Consider the following 12189-nt stretch of genomic DNA (forward strand, 5'->3'; position numbering starts at 1 on the left):
ATAGAAGAATAGATGCCAGATCATTTATAGCAAGGAGAAAAAGTGTTGTGTTCAGAACACATCCCTAGGGGACACTTTCAGCTTGGACAAAGTCAGGGGAAAGCACATTATTAATCCGAACACGGAAATGTCTCAGTTAAGAAGTTCCTAAGGAAAAATGGTAGACTGCCTCGGAGACCTAAAGAGCGGACCTGGGCCAAGATGTTATACCTCCAAGCTGTGTCATATGCCTTCCCAAGGTCAAAAAAGATGGCGATAACTGAGTGGTTATTGGCAAAGGCATTACAAACTTATGCATCCAAGCGTAGTACGGGGTCAATGGTAGAATGGCCCTTACGAAAGCCATATTGACTAGTGGAGAGACTACTGTGTGTCTCTAAATACCACATCAAACATCTATTTACCAAACTGCACTGGTAAGAGCAATGGGACGATAGTACCCGGTTTGTTGAAAGGGAGAACAATGGCAGATTACTACAGCTGGGCAAGAACTCCTTGCGACCAAATAAGATTAATGAGTTGTAAGAGGACAGCAAGGGCTGACTGATGTAAATGCTGTAGCATACGAATATGAATGCCGTCAGGCCCGGTTGCCGATGATCGGTAAGTGGAGCGTGTTGCCTCCAGTTCCAGAAGTGTAAAAGGCACATTATAAGATTCTTCTCTGATAGAAAAAAAGTTTGGGGGCTCTAACTCTCTGGCAGACTTGAAGGAAAGAAACGAGGGGTATAGACAGAGCCCCTAAGAGATACAGAAAAGATGATTACCAATTTCCGTGGCAACATCAAGAGGGTTTGCCATAGCAACACCAGCTACCCAAAGAATGGGAGCCAGTCGGGAGAGTATTTACCACTCACTTTCCATACTTTTTTCCAGACTGCACTCATAGAGGAAGCCGAAGTGATGGTAGAAACATAATCCCACCAGCAAGTGTGTTTAGCATCACTGATGACACAGCAGGCGACCGCTCTCTCCTGCTTAAAATCAAGGAGCCACTCTGTGGTTCTATTGTACCGGTGCCTGCCCCACATAGCGCATTTCAAATGTACTGCCCGAGCAAAAGCAGACCACCAAGGCACGTACCTCTGAGAATGCCTGCCCAAGGTTTGGGGTATAGAAACTGAAGCTGTGGTTAAAACTGAGGTTGAGAAGACGTGTAAAAGCTTGTCAATGGAGAACGAAGAAGGATCCTCACTAAAAGCAGTGTGATACGAGTAAAGGTCCCAATTTGCTCGGTCAAATTGCTAGCATAGGTTACGAGGTGGAGAATATGAAGAACGATGATTGGAAATTTTCGTTGTCATGCAAGTCCGGGAGGACAGACCAGGTAGATTAATGATCAATGAAAGAGAGAGAATGAGTACAAGGATCAAAATGGGTAGGAGTACCCATATTTAAAACATGGAGGGGGAGAGAAGCGAGAAAAGCCTCAAAGTGAACGCTGTGGGAGTCACAGCGAGACCCCCCCCCCTCCAAGGAAATGGTAAGCATTAAAATCGCCAAGGAAAAGAAATGGTGGTGGTAAGGAAGAAACCAGAAATGCAACATCTGGGATAGATAATACCCGAGAAGGAGAGAAATACAAAGAACAGATTGTATACTACTTATTCAAGTGGATGTGGACTGCAGTGTTATGCAGCGAAGTGTGAACAAAGAGCTGATGGTATGGAATACCGATGTGCATAAGAAGTGCACTTTCATTAAAGGTTCCATCAGGAAAAGGATCCGATGAACATAATAAAACAGCCCAAGATGGGGTGGATAACAGGGGAGCGTAATTTGGGTTCTTGTAAAAAAACACAAACGAGAAAACTGGGAGAACAACACCTGAAGCTCACCCCATTACTTCCTAGGCCACGGATATTCCACTGTAAATAAGCCATGATTTGCGAAGAGAAAGATACAAAAAATCTGAAGGTAGTGGTATCTACGGACTAGAAGGGTTAGAAAAGTCCATATGTGGAGGCAGTGGAAAATGCGCAAGCAGAGAAGGATTGGGATGCTGCAAAGGAGCTTTGCAAATGGAGAAGAGTGAAGAGGAGGAACATGAAGTGGATCAGTGTCCATCAATGGTCTAGCCTCCTCAATGTATTTGGTGATAGCTTCAAGTGTTTCAGAGGACAAGGACGTTGTATATGGGACGATATTGGAAATGGAAGGAGGGTGAGTAAAGATTGGGGTGACAATGGAATGTACCAAAGTAGGGGGGGGGACGAAAGAGTAGAGGGAACTGGAGAACAAGCTTGGGAGGGGACAGGAGAGGAAGCGACCTGGGAGGGGGTAGAAGAGGAAGAAACTTTAGAGGGAACAGGGGAGGATGAACCTCCACTCGTAACCGAGCCAGATAGAGATGAAGAACCAGGTACAGAGACTGGAAAGGAAAAATGTGCAGGTAGAAGGGAAGGAGAAGTTGAAGGAGATTTTAACAATGGGGATTTTTTGGACTTCAAAGAGGGGCGATGGGAAGGCATTGTTGTACGAGGTCTTGTAGACACAGAAACTTGAGAGTGAGAAGAGGAAGAGGTGAGAACAGAATGAGGTGTCGAGGTTCACGAGGTGTCGAAGTAGGGACATCAGAGTCCAGGACAGGAAAAGAATTAGAAACAGAGGTAACTGTGGAAGGGGTGACCAGAGAGGAGGCTGCGGAAGTTGGGACCCCAGGGGCTGTGGGTCGTTTAGTAACTCAAGAATAAGAAATACAGGGAAGTCTTCCCTGGAGGCATAGATGAGAGACTGCCATAGCATAAGGAAAGTCTCTTTAGGACAACGGATTTCTCGCTCATTTAAGTAAACTTGGCAATGGCAAGAGTAAGATGGGTGAGCCTCATGACAATTAAGGCAAAAGGGAGATAGACGACAAGATGCATTGGTATGGTCGTCGGCACCACAGATTGGGCATTCAGCCAAGGACCTGAAATATATTTCTCTGGATGACCAAAATGCCAGCAATTTCTACAATGCTGCAGTGTAGGGATCACCTTTCAAACTTGTAAATGATGTCCCGCAATATAAACCTAGGACGGAAGCTCACATCAGTCAAAAGTTAAGCGAGCTACACTGCAAGGGTATCATCTCTGCCTGCAGGCAGGGAAAACATAGTGTCTACTTTGAGGATTGGGAAGTCTTGGAGCTCAAGCTGCTCCAGAATGTCGTCACCACATGAATGGAAATTCTGTTGGACAATGGTATGAGGTAAAATGACAGTACCACTACACGAATTGAGAGAATGTTTTTCAATAGTTACAGGAATAGAGTCAGGAGAAAAAGTCGGCTGCAGAGTAAAAAGCTTAGTCCATTGTGTATTTTGAAATATAGCGTGTAAGGGGAGGGAGGGTCGTGCCGATCTTTTCTGGGCAGAATGAGAAGGAAGCGAAGGAGTACCATCAGGTAATGGTCTTGGGCATTTAGATGTGGGACCGGAGATAGTCTGACGTGGGACGGGCAGGTGATTCAAAAAGCACCCCACAGTAGAGGGAGAAGCCGGAAGCATGGTCAAAAAAGTGCAGAGGTCAGATGTATCGAAGGAGTCAGGTGGAACCCCAGTACTTGGAGTGAGTGATGAAACGGCACCAGAAGGAGGTACAGGGGCATGAGAAATGTTCAAAGAGCAGTCAAATAATGAGGTAGGATCAGAACAAGGTGCAGTACCAGAAAAGGGCTGGGGGGAGCTGTTTCATGGACTTGGGAATCCATGGTTATGTCACTTTTTTTTTTTTTGTTTTTTAGAAAAAATAAAAAAAGGGAGGAATGTAGAGGGATAGCTCCTAGGAGGAATGAAAGGGCCATGAATCCCCCTCTGCACCCAAGAAGACCCCAGCACCGCAAGTAGTGCAGATGCGGTATGAAACCCATGCCATACCCTACCCTTTATGTCAATAAACCAGCAATCTGGGATAGCAACCTCACATCTACTGAGCCACCTCGTTGGACAAAAGAGAGGGGGCCGGATACCCACCACAAAGCATACCTCCTTCGGCCACCACCGCCCGAAATTCGAAAGGCAGCTTCCAGAGATACACCTATCACCCAAAATACACCCAAGCCACCCTCTGGAAGATGGAAGATGGAGTGGGACGTCCCCTACCTAGGAACTAGAGTACCTGTGGGAAGATTCCCAAAAGCTGAAAACAGGAAGGGGATAGGGGAGGGATTGGGTGAGGAGGAAAGGGAAAAGAGGGGAATGGGATAAGGAAGAGGATTTTTTTTATTAACACATCGGCCGTTTCCCACCAAGTCAGGGTGGCCCAAAAAAGAAAAACTTTCATCATTCACTCCATCACTGTCTTGCTAGAGGCATGCCTACACTACAGTTATAAAACTGAAACATTAACACCCCTCTTTCAGAGTGTAGACACTGTACTCCCCATATCCAGGACTCGAGTCCGGCCTACCAGTTTCCCTGAATCCCTTCATAAATGTTACCTTGCTCAAACTCCAACAGCATGTGAAGTCCTAAAAACCATTTGTCTCCATTCATTCCTGTCTAACACGCTCATGCACGCTTGCTGGAAGTCCAAGCCCCTTGCACACAAAACCTCCTTCATACTCTCCCTCCAACCTTTTCTAGACCGACCCTTACCCCATCTTCCCTCCACTACAGATTTGTATACTCTCGAAGTCATTCTATTTCGTTCCATCCTCTCTACATGTCTAAACCATTTCAATAACTCCTCCTCAGCCCTGTGGATAATCGTTTTGGTAATCCCACACCTCCTCCTAATCTCCAAACTAAGGATTCTCTGCATTATATTCACACCACACATTGCCCTCAGACATGACATCTCCACTGCCTCCAGCCTCCTCCTTGTTGCAACATTCACAACCCATGCTTCACCCATACAAGAGCGTTGGTATAACTATACTCTCATACATTTCCCTCTTTGCTTTCATGGATAAAGTTCTTTGTCTTCAGAGACTCAGTGCACCACTCACCTTTTTCCCCTCGTCAATTCTATAATTCACCTCATCCTTCATACACCCATCTGCTGACACGTCCACTCCCAAATATCTGAACACATTCACCTCCTCCATACTCTCTCCCTCCAGTCTGATATCCAATCTTCCGTTACCTAATTTTTTATCCTCATCATCTTACTCTTTCCTATGTTCACTTTTAACTTCCTGCTTTTGCATACCCTACCAAACCCATCAACCAACCTCTGTAACTTCTCTTCAGAATCTCCCAAAAGCACAGTGTCATCAGCAAAGAGCAGCTGTGACAACTCCCACTTTGTGTCAGATTCTTTATCTTTTAATCCCACACCTCTTGCCAACACCCGAACATTCACTTCTCTTACTACTCCGTCTATAAATATATTGAACAACCATGGTGAAATCACACATCCCTGTCTAAGGCCTACTTTTACTGGGAAATAATCTCCCTCTCTCCTACATACTCTAACCTGAGCCTCACTATCCACGTAAAAACTTTTCATTGCTTTCAATAAGCTACCTCCTATTCCATACATCTGCAACATCTGCCACACTGCCCCTCTATCCACCCTATCACAGGCCTTTTCCAAATCCATAAATGCCATAAAAACCTCTTTACCCTTATCTAAATACTGCTCACCTATGTGTTTCACTGCAAACACTTGATCTACACACTCCCTACCTTTCATAAAGCCTCTTTGTTCGTCTGCTATCCTGTTCTCAGGTCTTACTCATAATTCTATCAATAATACTACCATACACTTTACAAGGTATTCTCAACAGACTTATTCCCCTATAATTTTTACACTCTCTTTTGCCCCCTTTGCCTTTATACAAAGGAACTATGCGTGCTCTCTCTCAATCCTTAGGTACCTTACCCTCTTCCACACATTTATTAAATAAAAACACTAACCACTCCAAAACTATATCCCCACCTGCTTTTTAACATTTCTATCTTTATCCCATCAATCCCAGCAGCTTTACCCCCTTTCATTCTACTCACTGCCCCACGCACTTCCTCCACACTCACAACTGGTTCTTCCACACTCCTATAAGATGTTATTCCTCCTTGTCCTATACACAAAATCACAGCTCCCCTATCTTCATCAACATTTAACAATTCCTCAAAATATTCCCTCAATCTTCCTGATACCTCTAACTCTCCATTTAATAACTTTCCTCTCATAATTTTAACTAACAAATCCATGCTTTCCCTGGGCTTTCTCAACTTGTTAATTTCATTCTAAATTATTTTCTTATTTCCAACAAAATTTGTTGATAACATCTCACCCACTCTCTTTTACATTGCTTCACCACTCTTTGAACATCTCTTTTTCTCTCCATATGCTCCTCCCTCTTTGCATCACTTCTACTTTGTAAAAACCTTTCATATGCTGACTTTTTCTCTCTTACTACTCTCTTTACATCATCATTCCACAAATCGCTCTTCTGTCTACCCCCTTTCCCCCCCACTTTCCTGTAACCACAAACTTCTGCTGAACACTAACACTTTATTCTTAAACTTACCCCATACATCTTCTACCCCATCCCCTGTATTCTCACTAGCCCATCTGTCCTCCAACAGTTGTTTATATCTTACCCTAACTGCCTCCTCTTCTAGTTTATAAACCTTCACTTCTCTCTTACTTGCTGCTTCCATTTTCCTTGTATCCCATCTACCTTTTATTCTTACTATAGCTACAACTAAAAAGTGATCTGATATATCTGTGGTTCCTCTACAAACATGCACATCCTGAAGTCTACCCAACAATCTTTTATCTACCAATACGTAGTCCAATAAACTACTGCCATTAGGTTCGGTCTGAGGAAGGAGCCCAAAAGGTCTAATTCTTCAGACCAAGAGCCGCTTCACCGTGCCAAGGAGCCCCCTCCCCCCACCCTTGAAGAGATGCAGGTTATAAAGATCTCCTTTTGTATTCTATTCTGTTGCTGCTGTAGTGACTCCAACTTTTTCTGTAAAAGTTTCATCTCGCTGTATGATCTTCATGTAACAGCATGTTTTCATAACCCATTTAGATGTATGTTTATTTACTTCTAGACATTTAACAATATTAATGGCTCCAATGTCTGGTTCATTGCTTAACATTTTAATACCATGTACAACATTAACCTTCATTATCCTGTGCGAGAAAGGTGGAAGAGGGCAAAGAAATGAAGGAGGGAGGGGAAGAGCTAGAGGAGCAGAGGTGAGAGGAAGAGAAGTTGGGGCTGTGGTGGGAGTGGGAGATGTGCTCTCCAAAATTTTTTTACGGGGTTCGAGACCCAGTTCTTGAGCCTCACTTTTGCATTTCGATGAATAAACATGGCTTAGAACATAAGAACATAAGAAAGAAGGAACACTGCAACAGGCCTACTGACCCATGCGGAGCAGGTCCATGTCCCCCCCCGGATTAGACCAATGACCCCCCCCCCCGGATTAGCCCAATGACCCACCCAGTCTGATCATCTCCACTCAAGGATCGAGCACTGCACCAGACCCAGCAGCATAAGCTAGTCAGGTCCAACTCACACCCACTCATGTATTTATCTAACCTATTTTTAAAACTACACAATGTTTTAGCCTGAATAACTGTACTAGGGAGTTTGTTCCACTCATCCACAACTCTATTACCAAACTAGTGCTTTCCTATATCCTTTCTGAATCTGAATTTTTCCAACTTGAAACCATTGCTGCGAGTCCTGTCTTGGCTGGAAATTTTCAGCACGCTATTTAAATCCCCTTTATTTATTCCTGTTTTCCATTTATACACCTCGATCATATCCCCCCTAATTCTACGTCTTTCAAGAGAGTGCAGATTCAGGGCCCTCAGTCTATCCTCATAGGGAAGATTTCTGATACATGGGATCATCTTTGTCATCCTCCTCTGTACGTTTTCCAGAGCATTTATATCCATTCTGTAATACGGTGACCAGAACTGAGCAGCATAGTCTAAATAAGGCCTAACCAAGGATATATAGAGTTGAAGAGCAACCTGAGGACTTCTGTTATTTATACTTCTAGATATGAAGCCAAGAATTCTGCACTGTTGTCTTGGTTTTAAATTACTGCTAACCAGAACTCCTAAATCCTTTTCGCACTCAGTAGTATTAAGATCTACATTATTTAGTTTATATGTGGCATGGTTATTTACCTGTCCAACATTTAGAACTTTGCATTTGTCAAGATTAAACTGCATCTGCCACTTCTCCGACCATTGCATCAGTCTATTCAAATCATCCTGGAGTGCTCTAGTGTCCTCATTAGAATGAATTGGACGGCCTATTTTGGTGTCATCAGCAAATTTGCTTATGTCGCTATTTATTCCCTCATCTATGTCGTTTATGTAAATTGTGAACAACAACGGGCCCAACACTAACCCCTGAGGAACACCGCTTGTGACGTGCCCCCATTCTGATTTCACCCCATTTATGTAAACTCTCTGCTGTCTATTTGTCAGCCATGCCTCTACCCTGGAAAAAATTTCTCCTCCTATTCCGTGTGCCTTAAGTTTCCTCAATAGCCTCTGGTGTGGAACTCTATCGAAAGCCTTACTGAAGTCCATATACACAATATCATATTAATTACCATTATCTACCTCCTCAAACACCTTAGTGAAAAAAATTAGTAAATTCGTAAGACAGGAACGCCCCTTTGTAAAACTGTGTTGAGATTCATTAATCAATTTGTGCCTGTCAAGATGGCTACGAATTGCTTCGGCAATTATTGATTCCATAAATTTTCCCATTATGGAGGTAAGGCTCAATGGTCTATAGTTCGGAGCCAAGGACCTGTCACCTGCTTGTAAATAGGTATTACATTTGCCATTTTCCACTTATCAGGCACTATGCCAGTTTGTAGTGATATGTTAAAAAGATTAGCCAAAGGTATGCTAAGTTCCTCTTTACATTCCTTTAACACCCTTGCAAACAGTTCATCAGGGCCTGGGGATTTGTTAGGTTTTAGTTTCTCTATTTGTCTGAGGACCATGTCACTAGTTACCACAATCGTACATAGTTTATTATCATCCTGTTCTACATAATCTATTATTTCAGGAATATCGCTAGTATTTTCCTGGGTGAAAACTGAGAGGAAGTAGGTATTTAGAATTTCACACATATCCTTATCACTGTCAGTGATCTGACCAGAGTTACTCTTAAGTGGGCCAATCTTGTCCCTAATCTTACTTCTGTATACCTGAAAGAATCCTTTAGGGTTAATCTTTGAATCCCTTGCGACCTTAGCCTCATAATCCCTTTTTGCTTTTCTTATTCCTTTCTTTATTTCTCTCTGTAATTGAATATATTGATTTCTTAACTGCCCATCCCCTCTTTTGATACGCCTATATATGCCTCTCTTTTGACCAATGAGATGTTTTAATCTATTGTTCATCCATTTGGGATCATTTTTGTTATATCTAATTTCCCTACTCGGAACAAAAGTTGTCTGGGCAGCTAGAACTATGCTCTGAAAAACGTCATATTGGCAACCAAGATCACCTACCTGACCCATAGTCAGGACATCCCAATTTAGCCCACCCAGGTAATTTTTCAGTCCCATGAAGTCGGCCAAGCGAAAATCTGGGACAGAGATTTGATTGCAGTTATCTGGGTAATTCAATGATATATTAAAACTAAGTGATTTGTGATCACTTTCCCCAAGCTCATCATTAACCTCAAGATTATTAATTAGTGAATCTTTGTTGGCAAGAACCAAGTCAAGCAGATTGTTTCCTCTAGTTGGTTCTGTCACAACCTGTTCTAAAAAGCAATCCAAACCGTATCAAGAAAGTCACTAGACTCAAGATTTCCTGTCATATTGTTCGAATCAATTTGTCTAAAGTTAAAATCTCCCATTATCACAACATTTTCATATCTAGATGCCTTATGAATTTTGTCCCATAACAGCTTACTGCCCTCCCTATCAAGGTTTGGGGGCCTATAAATCACACCCAAAATTAATTTGTCATGTCCCTCGAGAAACTGTAGCCAGACTCTGTGTTCGATGTCTCTAATCTTATATCATGTCTAAGACAACAATTTAAATTTTCTCTGACTACATCGCCACCCCACCACCCTTCCTGTTGACCCTGTCAGTGTGGAATAGTTTATAACCCTGTATGTTGCATTCAGAAGGCATTTCTCTATCTTTCAGGTTGAACCAGGTCTCTGTTATACAAATAATATCCATATTACCTACACTTGCAAGTAATCTTAACTCATCTATCTTATTTCTTAGACTCCTACCAATGCCTCTCTTTGAACTCTGTCGTATCTCCTTTGAGCTTCATGTTGGCCTACATTATATTTCACTTTAATGTATTCTTCCTTATGTCACACTGGCTTGAAATTCTAGTATACCACGGTGCCCTCTGTGAAGGTTCACAGCCCTATCAGACCCTCAGAGTATTTGATAAGGCTGGTTCCTCCTTATGGAAATTAAAAGACTGAAAAATCAATGATAATAAGATAAACAACTTTATTAATATGAAAAAAATAGTAAATAAAAAAACAAACATGAAATTAATCCTACTTGAGGCAAAGAAATGAAAAATTAAATATACAAATAATTAGTGACTCAAAGCTAATATGTACACAATACGAGTTAAGAATGGTGCCATGCCGAGCTCTGAATCGTGGTTTGAAACGCTGAGCCATTGTTGATGATGATGGGGGAGGGGGGGGGGGAGTCACATGTGGATGTGACTGAATAGACAGTGACCCCAACACGAGTAGAGATTCTGACGAACAGAGGTACTGTGATCTTCTGACCACCACAACACTTGTGAAGCAGTTGATTCGCAAGTAAAGAATCCCCATGAAATGCTGGTGGAATTATAACTGGAAGAAGGCTGCTAGACTGGTGTGTAGCTGATTGGGTGGTCGGCTACGTGTGGAAGGGGGACCAGTGTAGGGAGAGATGCTAGACTGACACTCAGATCTTGTCAAGATTTATGCTGTCCCTCTTATCTCACCTGTGTTGGATGACCCAAGCCGACAATCAAGGCTAAAATAAAGAAATACAAAGTTACACACCACTCGAGAAATCACTCACATGTTAGGTGTACGGCCTTTAAAAGAAATGGTGAGGATTAAATGATGTTACACTACATAAGTCCAAATCAGGGCAGGAAGAATTTTCAGCATAAAAACTTCAGAGTGAAGCTCTTACTGAAACCCATTTAACCTAAACACACAATAAATTAAACAGGAGTGGAACGAATACTTAGATTTGATGGGAACCGCAAGTCAAGTGACTGAAAACCGGTCGGAGACACTCGTCACCTCTCACCGGTTACAAAGGGGAAGGGGGGGGGGAGTAGCGGGAACGATGCGCCCACCTAACAGAACAATGTAAAGTAAAAGGACACAAGTGCAACTAATTTGACATTTATTGTGGCAACGTTTCGCTCTCCAGGAGCTTTATCAAGCCAGGTAATGGCTTGATAAAGCTCCTGGAGAGCGAAACGTTGCCACAATAAATGTCACATTAGTTGCACTTGTGTCCTTTTACTTTACATATTGTCGGTAATTCTACCAACTTTATTACATAACAGAACAATCATACTGCCCACCAAACTACCACCACCAATCATTCATACTTCCACCACTCCTGTCTAATGAACTTTTCCCTCACACTTCTTATTTTGTTTCCTCACATTTAAAACAATTTGTCCTCATCAATTTAGGTTGTATCTGAGTATCTTAAAGTGGCCATGTCTTCTCTGGATTTCCCGTTGTGTTATGATGTAGGATGTAGTGCTCTTACCATCTTATCTCAGTCTGTAGCCTTGTAGCTAATCTGTAACCCTTCTCAATTTTCTTTGTTAGATAAATGGATACAGATGCAACTAATGTGACATCTTATTGCGGCAACGTTTCACTCTCCAGAGCGAAACGTTGTCATAATAAAATGTCACTTCAGTTGCACCTGTGTCCATTTACCTAACAAATTGTCGGAAATTCTACCATTATCATAAATTTTCTTTGTTTTGAGATGAGGGTGGTGCTTTGCATGCCAGTACATTATTAGCATTTCTTATGTCGCGTAAAGTGATAAGAATTCTTCGTTGTTCAGATTTCTGAAGACTTTTCTTACTTTCCACAGTGTCGATTTTCCTCGGTTTGTGAGAGTCTATGGCGAAAGTTTACGTTCTTTTTTATAAGTGTTCCAAATCTCTTTCAATTTGTGCTCCTGATCCCCCTCTCGTAATATTACATTTACTGGAAATGAATTTAAGTAACTACGTATTGGACCAT

At 42.3% G+C, this 12189-nt stretch overlaps 1 protein-coding gene across 1 annotated transcript in view; it reads left to right on the top strand.

Annotated features, from left to right (window-relative positions):
- The window catches only part of LOC128702403 (G-protein coupled receptor dmsr-1), a 382830-nt gene that overhangs the window by 273066 nt on the left and 97575 nt on the right, over nucleotides 1-12189 (top strand). The gene's annotated exons all lie outside the window — the stretch shown is intronic.

Source organism: Cherax quadricarinatus, chromosome 80 (assembly GCF_038502225.1).
Source record: "Cherax quadricarinatus isolate ZL_2023a chromosome 80, ASM3850222v1, whole genome shotgun sequence".
In the NCBI taxonomy this organism is placed as follows: Eukaryota; Metazoa; Arthropoda; class Malacostraca; order Decapoda; family Parastacidae; genus Cherax; species Cherax quadricarinatus.